This window comes from Gavialis gangeticus, unplaced genomic scaffold, assembly GCF_001723915.1.
Source record: "Gavialis gangeticus isolate Ggan-Ray unplaced genomic scaffold, GavGan_comp1, whole genome shotgun sequence".
Lineage (NCBI taxonomy): Eukaryota > Metazoa > Chordata > Crocodylia > Gavialidae > Gavialis > Gavialis gangeticus.
Genome location: NW_017729024.1, coordinates 138,419,575 through 138,438,206, shown reverse-complemented (window position 1 = coordinate 138,438,206; position 18,632 = coordinate 138,419,575). Strand labels below are relative to the sequence as shown.

Sequence of the window (18,632 nt, the reverse complement as noted above, 5' to 3'; positions counted from 1 at the left end):
ATAATTCTAAAACTTTTATAACAAAGGTAACTCAGAATATTTAAGGAGAGAGTAAAATATGTGGCATTCCAAATATTCAGTTTTTTCTTATTTCTTTTGAAAACAGTATGTTTCATTATATTACATAAAGTATGCTACTGTAATATCTGATGATTTATTGGTTTGTGTGGAACATTTTTCAAAAATAGGTAACTGACTTCTGAGCACTGAGGTGATGGTGGAGGAAGAGAGGAGGAAAATCCCCTGAAATATCTTATGTTTTTTGTTTTTATCTCAAAGAAAGAAATTGCTAAGATTTTTCCAATCAGTCTTTTTTGCAGAAAGAGAATAGTATTAATATAAAATACTTGCAGGAAAAATTCAAATGTTCTCAATGTTGTAGAGCAAAAGTATCAATGTATACCTCCAAGAATTTGTTTAATTCATACTTCATTCTTCCATTGACTGAAACTTTACATCTTAAACAGGTTTTGCTATTTTCCTTATACCATTATAGTTTTCTTAACCTATATGCTGCTACTCAGTGGAGCCAGTTTGTGTTTTAGGTCAGTTCATGCTGTATTAATCATCTAAATCCACTTTTCATTAAACCTGAAGTATTCCTAATTAAAGTTAATCCCATTCATTTGTTTTAGTTTAGTAATTTTAATTCAAAATGTTGATTTTTTTCCAAGTTCATTAAAATATTTTAAATGATCTGATTTATCACAAGCCCTGCGGGCACATACATTTATAAATAGTCATTTTTTTTTTCTGATAAAAGAAATAAACAGTTCAGTAAACATGAAGGATTTAAAACAATTTTGGAGACTTGTTCTCAGTGAAGTTCAATGTCAAATAATTTCTTTTTTTGGCAGCTGGTACTCAGCCCTACAGTGGTATCTCAGGCCACATTTCGACAATGCAGAGAGAATTTCTCTGGTTTACATATTTCCTCCCTTTTTGTTCACATTGAAGGTCTTAAAAGAGGCTGCCCATCAGATTTAATTCTCTTTGCCCTGATTAGCTCAGATAAACTTGATATGTAGACCTGCTAATGCACGCTTAGGCTAGGAACAGACATTCAAAAAGCTGGAGCCTGAATTGATTCAATCTTTGCAGATTAGTTTAACCTGCATAGATTGAACCAATTTGCAAGTCAACAGACATTCACTTTTGACTCTGGAAATGCAGGCACATGCCTGCAGGGGCTCAGGCCAGAAGCCAGGGGATACTAGAGTAGCCCTCGGCTGGAGGGAAAGGGTGTGGCCAGGGCTGAGCAGGTCTGAGTATGATTGGGGAGAGATTTAAACCTCTGCCCTGGCCTGCAGGGACCCCAGCCAGGGTCTGCCTGGAGGGGGAGGAAGGAATCAGCTCCCATCAGGAGTCCTCCAGCCTCAGGCTGGCAGGAGGAGTGGGAGCAGGGCCAGATCCCAGTCGCATAAGGGGAAGTGGGGGTTTAATCCCACAGTGCATGGGGGAGTGGCATGGGCACCAGTAGGCTCTGGTCCTGCGCTCGGGGCCATGGCAGCCAGATGCCAGTAGCCTGATGGGAAGGGAGCTGGCAGGCCCAGACCCCTGCCCCAGCTCAGGCCACGTTGTCGCAGCGGGAGGCAGCAGTGGACTCTAGCCCCGGTTCCCCCTCTGCAGCCAGGTCACAGCCCTCCTCTCCATCCCCTCCCCACAGCCAGCTGGCTGCTCCTCAGAGGGACTCAGCCCAGGGTGCCATGTCAGTGCTCATGCTGCCTGCAATGGGGGGACTAAATCCCCCCCTTCCCCTTAGGCTACTGGCATCTGGCTGCTGCAGCCCTGGGTGCATGAATGAAGCCTATCAGTACCTGTGCCACCTCCTTCCCCTCCCTTGCCATGCAGACCCAGCAGCACTCCAGAGCAGGGTTTCCCACCCCCACCCCTTTCTCAGCCAGCCAAAGCAGTGATGGTGCTCCAGCTAGGGAGAAGAGGAATGGGGCCAACCGTGCTTGGCTGGAACAGACAGCAGAGCCCAGCTCAGCCTAGGGCTGCAGAGCATGCTGGGATGCTGCAGGACTCTGATTTAACTTAAACCAGGAGGGGGTCTGGGACACAAGTTCCATAAACAGTTTGACCTCAGTTGGTTAAGTCTGATACTACATTCAACCACGTTAATCTCAAAATGGTTTTGGCCATTTTGAAACTGGTTTATGTGCACTAAAATTATGTTCTGTTACAGGTTTAAACCAGTTTCTGATCACCTAAACCAGTTTAAGTGTTACTTCTGTCCCTAGCCTTAAGGAGTGAAAATATCTTTCTCTGAAATCATTGGTGCCCTTAGCCCCATGTACCAAAATCTTAGAATCATGATATCGTCTGTAGGATTTTGCATCCTCTCAAAGATAACCCAGACCATGCTGCCCCAAAGAAAGAGGTTTCTAACACACAAGTCAAGGGAAGCCTTGGGTTTGGGTATGTGTAATGCATTTTGTGGTCTGGCCAGTAGGAGAGGTTTTATTCTAAGACTTGTTTTTAGAATTCCTGCTTAAGTTTTTCTACAGAAGGCCTTTGTCAAAGGCTGAGGCCTACCTCCTTGCTCTTGTATGTTTTGGGTCTTTGAAATAAATTTCATACAAGGTTCAATAAATATGGGATGGATTCACATATATATCTCATGTATAGTGTCAGCATTTCCCGACAGCTGATAGATTTGTCGTTTCTCATCCTAAAAGTGGATTTTAGGCAGTGATCGCTTCAAAAGAAAAGGCATTCCTGTGGTTATTGATAGCATCCTGTGATCTCCCATAACACTTAAATCTCATATTCATCCCATTTTTTTGCTGGAGATACTGTGCCCTTTTCAAACAAACCAGGGTGCATTATGCTGAGTGGTGTTCCTAGTTCTAATCAAGGAATCTGCCATAGCTTTGACATCAGAAAGTTTTTTGGGTATATAGACCATAAACTTTCAAGGGAGTGGATCCTGTTTTCATTATTTTCCAGTCTTTAAGCAGTGGTTCTCAACCTTTTTTAGATTTGAGGCACCCCTCATTAAAGTCAGGGCATCCCTTGGAAAATGCCAGCTCTTAGTTTTCATTTTTTTTTTTTTTAACTATGGAAAAATAATAGAGCAGTTTTTCTAGTGTAATTGTAAATAACTCAGATCATGACAAGTCATATTGTTTTTAATGCTGTGGATTTCTATTTGAAATCTCTGGCCAGGTCCACACAAGTGTGGATGTTTGGTTCCCTGGGAACAACTAGCAGCGGGACACCTTGTGCCATCACTAGTTGTCCCTGGGGAATGCCTGTGCCATGCAGCCTGTGGCATGTGGCACGTTACCTCAGGTGGGGCAGGGGAGGCTGGGGCCAGCACTGGGGCTGCAGCACTGACAATACTGCTGATCAGAGCCTGGCCGGCACCTGGACTGTGGTTCTGGCTGGCCAGGCTCCGGTTTTGAGCAGTGCACACTGCCACATGAGCCACGTCACTGTGTGGGGGTTTTTTGACCCCTGGGTATCCAGGATTAACCTCTTCTCCCTTTCCCTTCTCCCCCCGCAACCCCCGCACTGCTCTCTTGCAGCATGGGCAACAGTTGAATGCGCAGTATGTGGTGCCACGAATATGTATCTGGTTCCACATACTGCATGGCCGCACTCATCTGGATACAGCCTCTGGGTTTATCTTGTGAATCATGTTTGCACACCTAATAATGCTAACGTTGCATGGCATCCTGTGGTACCCTCGAACAGATCTCAAGGCACCTCATGGTGTTGTAGGACTCTGGTTGAGGATCTCTGAGTTGCACTGTCTTTTCATTAGAAATACTAAGCATATTTGTTAATTTTGTTTTTATATTGTTTCTTAGTTTTTTCTTAAAGGTTACTAAGAAATGTACATAGCAAAAATTGTTGTTTGCTCATAACTACTTATGTGAACTGCAGTGATCACGAAGATAATATTGATTTGTCTCTAATCTTAATGCAAGTCTGAAGATTAGGATGAGTAATATACTTACTCATGCATGTTCCTGCATTAAATTATTCGGTTAATTTTATCAATAGTGAAGTTTAACCTAAAGAAAGTTGCACATTGCCATTTTCTGATGATTGTAAATAACTAATATGCTTTAAAAAAATAAAAGAATCCTTTTCTGTGTTGGCATATTGTCAACTTTTTTCCAAATTGTTTTGCAATGAATAATCTGAAAATTTGTTAACAGAATTTTTAACCATGTTTTTTTGTTTGGTTGGGGTTTTTTTGGCTTCTCAGTTATAGCCATCCTGTTGAAAAGTGACTGTTTCTTTTTTAGGCATTTTTGTCTATAATAAAATACGTTAAATATCAGTAAAGATTTATCATTATTATGCAAGAATTAGCAAGAATATTGGTACAGTATCAATTATAAAAGCCTTATGACTGTATTTTTATTTTCTTAGATTAATTTACAATGCAATACGTACAGCAAAATAATGTTTCCAATGGGATATAATATTTGTGACAGCATAAGCAGAATTTGGGATTATCAAAATTGTGGATATTTTCTATTTAATATTCCAAGACTTGATCAGTTTGATGGAATTCTCATTACCCTAGCACAGTGGTTTTCAACCTTTTTTGGTCAGGGTACCCCCAGCGGCTGGTTGAGAAGCGGGGAGTGCCCTGGCAGCTAGTTGACCGGGGGGAGGGAGGAGGGAGGGGTCCTGCATGCATCAGGAAAGCCAGAAGTGCCACCTGCTTCTCCGTGCCACTACCACATACTCCCTGGGGCCTTCCAAAGTGCCCCCAGGGGCACACATACCCCCAGTTGAAAACCCCTGTCCTAGCAAAAGAAAATGAACTTTACCTTCCTTTCAGTATACAAATATAATTGATCATTCTTAGTACTTTAAAAATTGAAATAAAATCACAAAATATTTAGTCAAATCATCCTTGCTGTTTAGTGTATCTTTCTATTGAAGCAAAAATGAACTGATGTGATTAAGCATAAAATAAAGCAAATTTGTCTTCATTATCAGTAGTTAGTCCAATAATATGGGAAACTGATCTTCTCGGGTAAATGCAGACAGTCAAAAAGCTAGAGGTTGACTTGATTCAATGTTTGCAGGTTTCTCTAAGCTGCATAGATTGAACTGATAATGAAGTGAACTGTTAAGTATATCAGTTAAGTTTCTACATTCATCCTCCAACCCCCCTGAGCGCCTCCTGACCCCCACCTGGCCCCAGCTCCCAGTTTTTTAAAAAGAAAAAAGAAAAGCCCCAACTCACCAGCTACTGTCAGGTGGGGGTGCGATCCCCACTGCAACCCCCCACTGCCTCATGCTGCATGGGGGGCTCTACCATGAGCCCCCAGAGGCCTCAATGGCTGCTGCAGCAGCCGGTGAGTGTGGAGCTTTGTTCTTTAAAAAAAAAAAAAGGGGGGGGGGAAGCCCCCCATACAGCTCAGGGCAGTGGGGGGCAGCAGGGATCACCCACACACCTGGCAGCAGTCAGTTAATAAGGGGCTTTTTTAAAGCTGGGAGACTGGGGCTGGGTGGGTAACCATTGACGTGGCTGGGAGAGCAGGCAAGTGATGGGGCCTGTTTGATTCAGAGATTTGGCTGATTTTGGCAGCAGCCAAATCTCCAAATCAGAATTGGCCAAATTGATTTGGAACAGTGATTCGAGTCACCAAATTGAATCACTGACCCCCAAATCGTCTGAATCCGAATCTGAAGCGAATACTAGCCACTTTGCACAGGCCTATCACAAAGTACGTTGTTGTACAGAAACAGCACTCTTCAGCCATCATTTCTTCATTTCATTGATATTAGTAATCTATTACAGTTACTTTTTTTTCTTTACAGGAATGCATTTTGATATCTCACATAATGATTTTAGTTACTCCTCAGTGTATTTTTGGCACAGCTGATCAAAATGTAAGGAGGAAAGATAAGTGATAAAATGGTTGCAGCTTTTGACATCATGTAGTCAATTCTTTTAAAGATCCTGTGAAGGTTCAATGATCAATATGTGTTTTCAGCTTGACAGCTAATAAAATTATATAGACAAGCTGTCCAAGCAAATAATGTTTCTGTGTCTATCCACTTATTTGTATTTTACTCGAATATAATCCATGCTTTCCAAAACTAATACTTCCTTTAGGTAATGGAGTTATTCCTATCGATCTCTAGACCGTATAAATTAAAGTTAATATTATCCTTTTTGCTATTTTGAATTTATTATTGTAAAGTAGTTATAAATTGAGAACCATCTGTGCAGTTGCAGTACATACTGTTTTGTTCTTCTTTTTTCTTTTTGCTAAAAGAGACATTCATGTTTGTTATTTAACTTGAGACATGCCTGATACATATTTTAGGGGTTTGGGAAGGTGTCAAATTTTCATTAGTGCTTTTCATGCATAGTAATAGAATAGGACTTCAGAACACCAAATTAAAATGTAAAGTTTCATTATGACTCGAGGTAGTGGTGTTTGAAAACAGGTTTTAATCAATGATTTTTTAAGTCTGTCCTGTGTAATAATTGAGAATAAGAGCTGCAAGGATGCTTAATTGGTAGTGTGGAAGAAATCAAACTTTGCGTTATGGTTGAATCAGAACTGACAGAGCCAGCCTTTATTTAGGGCTCTACTGTGATCACAGGGAGAATTCCATATAGCAAGGGGAATCACCCCTTGTCTGTTTCAAAGGATTTCTCAAACTCTATAAGTTTACAGGCACACTTATACTCAGGACAGAAAGAGGAAAAAAAAAAATGACCTTGGAGAGTAAATCACTGATCTGACACACACACAGACATACAGGCAGTTTACTTAAAGAAAAGAGAAACATTGTGCTTATAGGAATGGTTATCAGTTTCTGGTTTCTCGGAGAGAAAAATAAACTAACATCTGTACACAGGGTAGTATATCAAGACAAAACAAGGCATGCAGGATTCCTTATCTCGGAACATTTACTGAAATGAGCAGTATTAGCACCTCTGGTCTCTGTCTGTTTTCTTAGTCAAGTTAGGAGCCTGGTTAAATTTATTACCACAGTAACAAACACATAAATAAGTGATATTGTCAAATATTGGAAACATTAGTTTCAAATTACCCTCTTAAATGTTCTCATGTTATTCTGCTCCTCTTCTAGTGAATTTATCAATTTTTACATTTTGCTCTTTTACCCTATACGTCTCATCTTTCGATGTGAAGCCAACACACATAAGGTTGCTGTTTTCTTCCTGTACCTAGTGTGTTTAATCTACTAAAAAGATTTTTTTACTGTAGCTTTAAAAAAGGCCAGCAGGTATAAGACCTCATTGCCACTGTGTCCTGAACTGCCTCTGAACCCAGATGACTCCACCAATAGGGAGCTCATCCACACACAGGAAATTGCTCATCTCTAAGTTTTTTTCATTCTTGTCATTACTTCTAATATTTTCAGGTGCTAACAATGAGCAGAGCATAATAGGAACTGTTAAACTTTAACAGTTCAGATAATATCAAGAAAAAAATTATGTATACATTATCAAAACAAAATTAAAGTAATTTATAAAATAAAGGACCCTATTTAATATTTAAAGAACAGTTAGATTGTAAGAACTGTCAATTGTAACCTATTTTTCAGTGTCTTAGAATGAGAACAGTAGTGTACACATTAGTTTAATGCATAAATTATAGCTACAGTTTTTAAAACAGGTGTGGAATTTTCAGCACAATCTGCGTATTACATTTTTGGCAAGGGATGGACTTATTTTTAAAAGGCGTGTCAGTAAGTCCTGAAATCTTCTACACCAGGGGTGGGCAAAATATGTTGTGCAGGCTGCATCTGTCCTGCCAGGCTATTCTGTCTGGCCTGCGGAGTCCCTAAAAAAATTTAGTAGATTAATATTGATTTGCCCCTGCTCCCTGTCAAAGCTGGCTGGAGATGGGGGCAGTAGGACCCAGAGGGAGCCCTAAGCAGGCTTGCAGGCTTGAGCAGCCCAGCCCTGCCCACCCCCAGCCTGCTTTCCTGCTCCGGCCATGCTCCAGCACCAAGTGGCTGTGGCTCCCAGCTGCATTCCCAGACCGCAGAGCATGGGACTGAGCTGGTAGGGGTGTGTATGTGTGTACACACGTGCGTCAGCAGGCATGGGCAGAGTACGTGTGTTGTCTGCAGGCATAGGGCAGAGAGAGAGAGAGAGAGAGAGAGAGAGTGTGTGTGTGTGTGTGTGTGTGTGTTCATAGAGTGAGTCCCACACCCCGCCTCCATCCAAATGCACCTACACCTCCCCTCGCACTGCCATACTACAAACCCCAGGCACCCTCCCTCCATACCTACCCACACACCCACAGCCCCCACAAACCTATAACCGCCCCCACAATATATAAGAATAAGATTCATTTTATGCTATTGCACAGTCACCTCTGCATACACTACGCCAATGTATGTAAATCAGGACAATAATATTTTTTAAATCAAGTTGATGAATGTTGTAGATGTTCACTTTTTAGAATATAATTTGGTATTTTTCCGGTTCTGAGATGGCAGAATGCCTCGCTGAAAGGAGTATTTCTGGGGGCAAGGAGAGGGACTTCTGGTGGCAAACGTCAGGGGCTAGGGGGTGGGACTTCTGGTCACAAGATGGCAACTGGGGGTGGGGTACCTGCCAAGGGGCGGGGCTACCCATGTGGCCCTTGACAGCTTGCCAAAACTCAGTAAGTGGCCCTCCGCCCAAATAATTGCCCTCCCCGTTCTACACGAACACATCATTGAAAGAAGAGTTTTCATAATCATATTATTAAAATGAAAGCTAGTTAACAAATTATATTATTCTCTCAGCTAGCCTTATTTGACTCAGATAAAGTTACCAAGAGCTTTTCCTTCCCCTCTCTCCCATTTATTTTAGATGTTCCTGCAGGACAACAGCTCCAAACTTTCTTAATTTAAGCAGCAACATGTATATGAAATGTGAATATATTAGAAATTTAAAAAATCAATTTAATCTCTTCTAAACTCCTAGATTATACTCTTAATGTTTTAAAAAGTGAGTAATTTACTGAGCTTTGATTGCTTGAGCCAAGAGAATAAATGTATTTCTTCTGCCTCAACACCTTTCCTAATCACTGAAAAGGATTTTTAAAGAAAAATAGTACTGTTATGGGAAAGCCATGGTAAAATGAAGGGGAAAATACCTCTGTGCAAGGTTCTGAAACAAAGATTACCCAAAAGATTTTTTCATATGCTTGATCCTAATATTTGTCTTCCTTTTACACTTCCTGTTTGTTTATTATTATTTTAATATTTTAATATCCCCTTAATTGCCACTATCATTTCACATTTCTTACAAAATTTTCACAGTACTACTATGTGGATTGGCATGATTTGTTTTGCCTAGTGATATTTAATCAATTTTCTTTATTGCTTTTTCCCATCTAATACTCTTAACAGTAGTGTTTGCATACTTCACCAACAGCTTTTGCTTTCCTTTCTTCCAGTTACATTCGTGTTATACTGATTAGGCAACCATATTTCTTGTTATTAGTACATATTTCTAAATCATTTACTTTGCATTTGCATTTTTGACATTCTTGGGCTCTTTGCCTGACATTCTGTGCAGTTTTAAGAATTGGCTAGACAAACCCTCGTCTAGGATCTTAGATACAGATGATCCTGATTCTGATTTCTGCTCCAGTTGTTTGCAGGTGTGCGGGTCTGTAACGTTCATTGTAATTTTTCTGTGTTAACTGTGTTCATTTTTTACACATTCATTTTTTAATAATGTTGTATGCCTCAGTTTCCCCCTAGCTAACTTACATGGGGAGAAAGAATGGGTGAAGCCAAGGTTACCTGCATGCAGGACAAGACAACAACAAGGACTTGAGTAGCTTTGTTAACACGGGAACAAAATGGGGATTGCTGGTGCAGGTCCAGGAAAGTTGAATAAGATAAGCATAGTAGGTGAGCAGGCTGGATGATGAAGGTATCAGCTCCTGGGTGGGACAGTCTGAACACAGACCAGTAGAGCAGCTTTGAGGGGTTTGGAATGATATAAACTAAAAAGAGAGCAGCTGAGTATCTATGGAGTGTGCAGATCTGTGTGGTCTGGACTAGGGACCAATGGACCGGAGAGGTGCAGAGACTCTCTGACTGGTTGGCCTTTTCCCCAGTCAATGCCTTTAATAAAAAGGAGCTGTCTGCTTTGCTGCTTAGAATTGTGGGTCTGTTCAGCAAGAGATAAAGTCCCTCTCTCAAGAGCAGGACTGGTAGCCAGCTCCTTGAGTCAGGGTCATGGAGAACTAGAGAGGGTAAGGGACTCAAAGGCCAGGATCTCAGATTGGGAAGGTGTCAGGGCTCCTGCTCTGTTCCAGAAATTTCAGAGGGAGGGAAGGGAGGGTACTTTCAGAGAACAGAAAAGATCGCAGCAGGCCTTCCCAGTGACATGTCATTGGCAAAATTTGCTCAAGAAACCCTTCTTCCCTGATAGCATCCAACTAAACCTTTTGAGCAGCGTCAGACCCTTGTGGGACTCGACTTGAAAACTGACATTCCAACATGGATCCATTTTAATAACCTATGGCTATTAAGCCAATTGTCTATCCACCTTGTAAAAGTACTGTTCAGTGCCACAAGTGGCACAGGCAGCCTGTGTTTGTGGCACATACCAGACTGGAGAGAGGACAGACAGTACAGAAGCATATAGGGCAAAAAAACAGGACTGCAGATCAGAATAGCGCTCAGGGAGGGTGCAGGGCTAATTTATGTCTGATGTCCCACTGGTCTAGCACACATTTGTCTCATTTCTTTATGTGAAAGTCTGTGGGACTTTATCAAAAGTTTTGTTGAAATCTAAGTACGTTATCTCCACTTCATTCCCTTCACCCAACCACCCAACTAGTTACTTTATTTAAAGAGATCAGTTATGTTTGGCACTGTTTGTTCCTAGAAAATCCATGCTGCCTGATCAGTAGGGCTGTGCGAAACACCATTGTTTTGTTTTGATGTCCATTTTGCCATTTCAAAGGGGCTGTTTCATTTCAAAGCACTGTCCTATTTTGTTTTGTCAAAACTGTTTTGATCTTTTGACTCGTTTTGACATTTCGCCCATAGGCTATAATGGGGAATCATGAAAATACCTAAAATGTTGTCATTTGTTGCCTGATTCGGATGCAAATTTCAGAGATGGTATCCCCTTCTGAGAGCGTGAAGCCTGCCACATTTCCCCCTTGTTTGACACATTAATCTTTAGCTCTGTTTGATCTTTATTGCTCAAAAGAAAAGTATTTTCGAAATCCTTTGCAAAAAGTATTGCTGCAAAGAAATCATGTACCATTTTTTCCATGTTATTATTCTCATTAATCAGTCCTTTAACTCTGTGGTAGTTCAGTAGACCCACTGATTCTCTCAGTGTCTTCCTATTTCTGACAAATAAGAATTTCTACTCTTTCTGTTGTTCTCTTCTTCTGAAAGAAAATCGTGCAGACTATAAATTTCCATATCATTGGTAACCAGTAGGATTTTAGCTCCCTTAACATCATTAACAACCATTTCCTTTGGATGGAGTCATGTCCTTCCCCCACTTTGGAAGAAGAATCAGGGTATTTTTTGTCCAGGCTAGAGATAAATGGTGTGATGATATTGTTGCAAGCCTTGCAGAATTATTGCTTTTTTCCCAAATAGGTGGAACCATACTGTTCAGGATTAAGAATCTGTTCTAGGGTAAAAGATGAGGGAAACTGTGGCATATAAAAGAGCCATCTAATTAAACAGAAGAACAAAAGAAGTTGGCAAACATCCCAAATGGTATAACAGCCCCCTCCTTGTTTTGAAAATTGGTAATAATAAATGTGTTTGTAAATGTTCAATTTTATATTGTTATTTCAGTTGTTTTTATTTTATTAAAAAAGGGCTTGTGACACCCTAAAAAGACTAGCTTGTTATTCAGAAGATGCAATATCCCCGTTAATGAACTTTGGTTCGGACCTTTTAAGTCCATCAGCATCTTTCCAGAACAAAGAGAATGCAGGGGTCAGCAAACTGTGGCCTACAGAGCCGTTTCATCTGGTCTGTGAAGCCAGGGGGTTTTGGTGATGGGGGTCTTCACCCATATGGCAGCTGCGTTGCAGGAAGAATTTGCCACTGCACCTCTGCTAGGGAGGGAGAGGTTACTGTGACTGCAGCAGTACAGGCTGGATTAGAAGCAGCCCATTCTCAGAGCTAAGCTCGGTTAAAGCAGCCCTCTGCTCCAAACCCTGCTTTAGACCCCTGGCCTCTGTCACACCAACTCTTTTTATCAGTAGCCACAGAACCTGGGCTTCAGATGTTCCCATTGTGTTGTACAGTATTCTTTTCAGTTTCAGTGAGAATAAGTAGACCCTTCCTTCCTTCCAAAATGATGGCAACAACTTATGACAAATGCATACCATTTTTTGTTGCTGTTTCAGTATTTATATTCTCTCCCCCTACCTCAGATGACCTACCCCAGTCTAGAGAAATTGAACAGAGTAAATGTGTACACTTCCTGCCCACCTTGTGGAAGCAACAGTGAGAGCAGGGACCTTTAGACATTGAACTTCCTACAGTTTTAACTGGACTTTCCCTTCCCTCTGCTGAATGGTCATTTTCTTCAGCGCTGTCACCTAGGGGTGCACTGATAAAGAATTTTTAGCTATTACCAATGGCTGATTTTTAACTAGCCATATCAGCCAATACTGATTTGATTGCTGATGTACATCCCAGCTGCTTGGAGAGCAGTGTCCAGCTGGTAAGTCTGTGGGGGGGAAAGGGCATGGGGGAGGGAAGGGCCATTGGGGCCAGATAAAAGCCCCCATGGTGAGGGCAGAAATGTGGCTGGGGGAGGTTCTGGCCAGGTGGGATGGGGCACAGGACAGAGCCTCAGCCAGTTCGTCCAGGGAGCACAGAGATGGGATGGGGCAAGTGGCTCCCCACACTGCACACACCCTGGGGGAGGCATAGGGAGTATGTGCCCCCCAGGTTTGTGCACGAGGCAAAGGTGGGATGCCCACTGCAGCCTCTTTCTGGCAGACAGGGCCAGGGCAGGCGGTGCTGGGAGGAGTGTTACAGCCACTCCAAAATTCACTGTAGGCACCCCATAGCCCAGCTCCCAGCACTGCTGCCGCCACCCACCCCTCCCATCCTGAGCACAGCCCTGGCCCAGTTCCTGCTGTTGGGAAGAGGTTGCAGTGGGCAGCCTAGCCTCGTGCCTGTGTACAAACTCAGGGGACACATGCCCCCCATGCCTCCCTCAGGCGAGAGACATGCCCCTGGACGAGCTGCCCACAGCTCTGTCCTGCACCCCAACCCAGGTGCCCCAGCCCCATTCCCTCCTTCACTGTGGGGGCCTCTTTCAGCCCCCCCCCCACATACCCTTTCCCCCCCACAGATATACTGGCCAGACACTGCTCTCCAAGCTGCTGGACTGCACTCCTGGCTACCTGCATGCTGCGGCTGCACACATGCACCCGGAATTTATCTGTGATGTTTATTGGCCACATCGGCCAAAAAAGGCCAATTGCCGATAATGTCAATTTTCCTTATATCAGTGCTGATACAATATGGATCGATGTATTGGTGCATCTCTACTATCACCCCTTTTTCCCATTTCCTGTCTACCTGTCCTACATTCCCTTCCTTTCTCTGCCCTTTTCTTTTGAAATAACTTATCCCCTCCTATTTAAATCACCCCCAAAAACATGAAGCTAACATTATGATTGCTTTCATCGCGCTATTAACACTTTATATGCTATGCTTTTCCTCCATCCTGTGTCTTTCTCACCTATTTAGATTATAGAATTTTCCATGATAGCTTTCCTGCTGTTTTTCTTCTGGTGTTCCGTTTTTGCTGGGAGAAAAGCCTTTCTCCTAGTGCAAAAAGAGAGCTGTACAGATGTTCTAGAAATTACTTGCAGAAGAAACCTGGCTCTTCCACAAGAAGTTAGATTGGATACCTATAAAGAAGACTTCCTTTCTCCCAATCTAACCTGAATGCCTGTATACTTTTCTCAGAGTTGGAGAACATCTGATATCACACAGTCCTCTGTTCTTCCTCCGTTTCTCCAAGAGCTTGAGCTATAGGGAGCCCTGTGGAGACCCTGCACAGGATAATTACATCTTCCCCCCACACACCCTCCCTGCCAATCAGCTGTTCATGGGAGAAGCAGCAATTCTCTCTTAAATGTGGGGCAGGCTCAGGGAACAACACTCTACAGCCCCCTGGCTGGAGAGCTGGAATATTTGTGGGAACTCCAGCTGCCAGGTTGTTTTTCTACTGATAAGATTTTCTCCAAAATTCCTGTTGATAGAAATGAACATCTGTACATGTACAATGAAGTGCGTTCTTGTTTAGCACTTTATGCTCTACTGCAGGGGTTATCAACTGGGGCTTACCTCTGGAGGTACTTGGGAAGCCCCCAGGGTGTATGCAGCAGTGATACAGAGAAGGATACATTTTCTTAATATATGAGGTATTAATGCGCTGTTAATTTTTTTCTTTGGTTGAGAAGGAATATGGCAGTTGTATAGGAAAAAATCTTAATCTGACAGTTTGAGGAATGCATATATAAATCAGGTTTTCTGTTTGAAGTATACCATTTCATCTCCTGATTAACATCTTTCATTTCACATTTCCTTTTCTCCCATTCTCACCCAAATATTCCTAATGCATTCCAATTCCTAAGAAAGCAGACAGCATTCATGACCCCCCAATATATTATACTCATCTGCTCTTGCCCCTTGGTATTTTCATTATGAATCTTAACCTAAATAAGCTTTAATGGGCAGGTTCATCTCCTGAATACTTATTTTGAACTTCTAGTTAGAAGTTAAAATCTGGTTTGTGACCACATAAAATCTGTTCAAGGCAAAGCAGTGCTTACCACTGTATACTAGCCACTTTACACTGTTGTTTTGTATACAAATCGCTGCTATTTTTTGCTTAGTTCATTAAGAAAAGCAACAAATAAAAGTCAGATTGGACAATAAAGCTATGTTGGGATTGTCTGTGTTAAGTATTATTTCTTGGCACTGACAGAGGGCCTAAACATCTTTTTCTCCTTCCACTGTTACCTTTCTTGTTCATTGTGTATACTGATTTAACTAGCAAGAACAGATACAAATTGAACAGTACTTTAATCCACTGTAATTTTATGTTCTTTGAATGTGCATTCTCAGTACAATAAGGCATAAAACATTGTTTATGACAGCCTACTGCTTTGGAAAGATTTCTTTGATTATGCCACAAGTATGAACACATGGAATGATTTGTGCCACATGCAGTGTATAGAAGAAAGATAGATTGTCTTTATCCTGCCATTTCTGTGTGTAAGTTTTTAATAATACCTGTTATCACTGAAAAGGAAATTAGGCTATTGAACTTGAACCCTTTTACAACTCTTGTAGACGGTGAGAAAAGTTGTGCAACCTAGCCCACATCTTCCAATTTCCAATAAAATCTATTTTAGGCTTCATCTTTAAATGTAAATTGTTCGTGTGGTAGTTGCTTGGGTTGGCTGCTATATGTAACTAAAGAAGTTCATTGATTCAATTTTAGTATAAACTCAATAAGTCCTAGCTTTAAAAGCTGAAGAAATTAAATGGATGAGCTATTTTACAATAATTTTAACAACAATATTTAACATAGTCACAGTATAGGGGTGACAAGCATATTGCCCGTGGGCGGTGCCATACCAAGGGAGGGGGCAAGTGGGGTGACTGCCCCAGGTGCCAAAATGAAGGGGCACCGACAGGTGCTGCCCACCCAGGGCAGGGTGGTGGACAGAGCCACAAGCCACTTGTTTGGTGGGGGGGGGTTGCGCTGGGACGGGGAGGGCAACTCCCACTGCTGCATGCGCTTCTAGGCAAGCATGGGGGGGCGAGCACCTCAGATCTGTGTGTGGGATGAGGGCAGGCTGCCACTGCAGACTTCCCCAGGCACCAGACTTCCTTGCTACAGCACTGCCCATGGGTCAGATTCAGCCTGAGAAGCTGTTTCCTTTGGCCTGCAGGACTCCTGATGAGCCTGGGAATTTGGGAGTAGGGTGAATAAGGAGCAGAGCCTGCAAAAGGGCCCTGTTAGGGAAAGCTTTCAGCGAAGGGTCTGGCAGCTGTGCCAACATGCCACCTCTTGCCCCACCACCACTGGGTCTAGATCCAGTAAGGGAGGAGCCCTGGGATCCAGGTCCAGATCCAGCCTGGCTGACAGGGTGACTTTGATGCCTCTGCACTAATATAATAAATTGTTAAAAGTGCTATTTTTAAGGCAGGTATGTAATTGTATGTAATTCCTGCTTTTTCTATTCCAGCCCATAAACTTAGCTGCAGACCTTATCCAGAGTACTTGATGTCAATGGAAAGACTTCCTTTGACTTTAATAACATTTAGATCAGTTCTTAATTTCTTGACTCTCTCTTGCCATGGTAGGCATCACTAAACAGTTGCCACTCTAAGGCTTGCTATCTTAAAATGATTTTCCCAGCATTTAGGAAATCAGTTACACTGATGCTTAAACCATGCATTTCCCAAAGCATCTTATTCTCCATATTTTAAATTCTTTTTATTTTAATCCTGTCATTCTCTGCTCACTTCTTTAATACTTTCAGAGTATCAGTATTTAAATTGTACATTTTCTACAGTTATGAGACTTACCCATCAAACGGTTGATTGTGGACACCAAGTCTGTTTTATTATTTTAGGATCAGAAAATATTATTAAAATATTTATAACTTACACAAAAATCTATTTTAAGGACCTTTTTATAGATACTACTTAAAGGCAAGCAGAAAACATGTAGAAACTGTTCTTAGTATTCATGCTCAGTCAACTGATGAATAGACTGTAAATAAATAGACTGATCTGTATTTACATGTAGATGGAAAACATGGCCCTTTCAGCACAGTCCATTAGTGGATAATATTGTTATAACATTGTCATGAAATAGTACGCCAAAATTCTTGCGAGTGATAACAGAAAAATGTACTATCACATTAAATATGCAAGCATCCTTTAAGCAATACTTCATATTAATTACCTCCTTCAATTAATTTCCTTCATATATAGTTTACATATTTTCACATTATATTGAACAGATGGTGTTGTGTGAAGAGAAAAATCAAAATATTTATAATTAATACTAAATATTATTTGGAATAAAAATTAAGACTACATTTCTAGATAACTCTAGACTTTTGTGATTTTTTTTTTTTTTGCAGAATGTGCTTGTTCAGATCAGTAATAATTTTTGCACTATGCTGTGCAGCTTTTTAAAATTGAGTTAAACATTGTCCACTATGGTTTTTTCATGTGTGTGCGCAAATCTGTTTTGCATTATGTATCTACTCTTGCTGTCTTTGTATTCCGTCCTTTTTAGGTTTATGCTGTTTATCATTTTCATAGTATTTTCTTCATTTTCATGTGAACTTGGAACTGCTGATTTTACTTTGTTTAGTTCCTATTTTCATACATTCCATCTATTTTTCTCTTCTTCACATTTCTTAGACATTCATTTTGTTTTGTTTATAATTCTTTCTAAAAATGTATTATCGTAGAATCATAATGCATCACGTTTCACTAGAAAGGATAAGTAAGTACAAACAAAATAAATTAAATAGTCACTGTTTATAATTGCATTAGGCAAAAATACATTAAATGACCAGTTTTTATGCAGGTGGACTGTAGCTCCCTTGTTATGTTTAGGAATGTAGACAGCAAAAAAAGCAAAAAGTTTTTCATTTATGCTATGGCAATAACATTAAGGTGACTTGATCCAAAAATATGTTAGACAAAAAAATGAAACTCCCTTTCAAAAACTATAAAGAGATGTTGCAAGACAGGAATGTGTGCAAAATTCTATTACTATCTATGAGATGTAAAACAGTTTTTCTAGCTATTCAGTAATATGCATTATCACATCCTGTGATAACTTTATTTTTATAAATACATTTTCAGTAAGTGTAGTCCTAAATAAAAACAAAAATACTTACCTCCCCTGGGTTCCTGCTTCAACTCTGGGAGGTAATAAGAAGATTCCCATTACCTGGTAAGAAGGCATGAACCACAGGGAGAGAATCTGCCTTTGGACCGAATTTCTGAGAGAGCAACCAAGCAAGCAAGGGTTCCTTCTTTCCCCCTCGTCCTCTCACTTCTTACCAGTGATACTGTTATTGGAGCATTAAGTGGAGAGTTTTTGGTTGCTGTCCCAATTTTAAGTCTGATTTAAATGAACTGATAACAATTGTGCACAGTAACTTCATATACTACTGTGACAATTTTATGATTATCTGAAAAGGATTCATTCTATGTTATAGGATAGGTGTATTTTGAAGTTCATCATTTTTGTAGAAATGACTGCATACTAAGTACTGAGATACCATGGTGATGGAAATGGCATAAGAACCCGTGTAATCTTGTAAAATAATATTATTAATCCAAGAAAGATGCAGTCTGAATAGTCATCATGAAGGTGAAGGAAGGAAATAATGCAAATGAAAAGGAAAGTATAAGCAATATAATTTAACATGCTTTTGCTTTAATTGGGAAATTGTTTTAATTCCCATTTAATTACTCTTTCAAACTTCTATATTACCGTTTACCTCATAGAAAGAAGGACTAAGTTTTACTTATGTCCTTAGGAGCGTTGTTTACAGCACGATAACAGTGCTCAGTCATGCTGGCAAATGAGCCCTGCCCAGTTGCTCCCCCCAGCA

At 40.9% G+C, this 18,632-nt stretch overlaps 1 protein-coding gene across 1 annotated transcript in view; it reads left to right on the top strand.

Moving 5' to 3' along the window:
• Positions 1-18,632, top strand: part of IPO11 (importin 11) — a 350,536-nt gene that overhangs the window by 291,956 nt on the left and 39,948 nt on the right. The window lies entirely within an intron of this gene.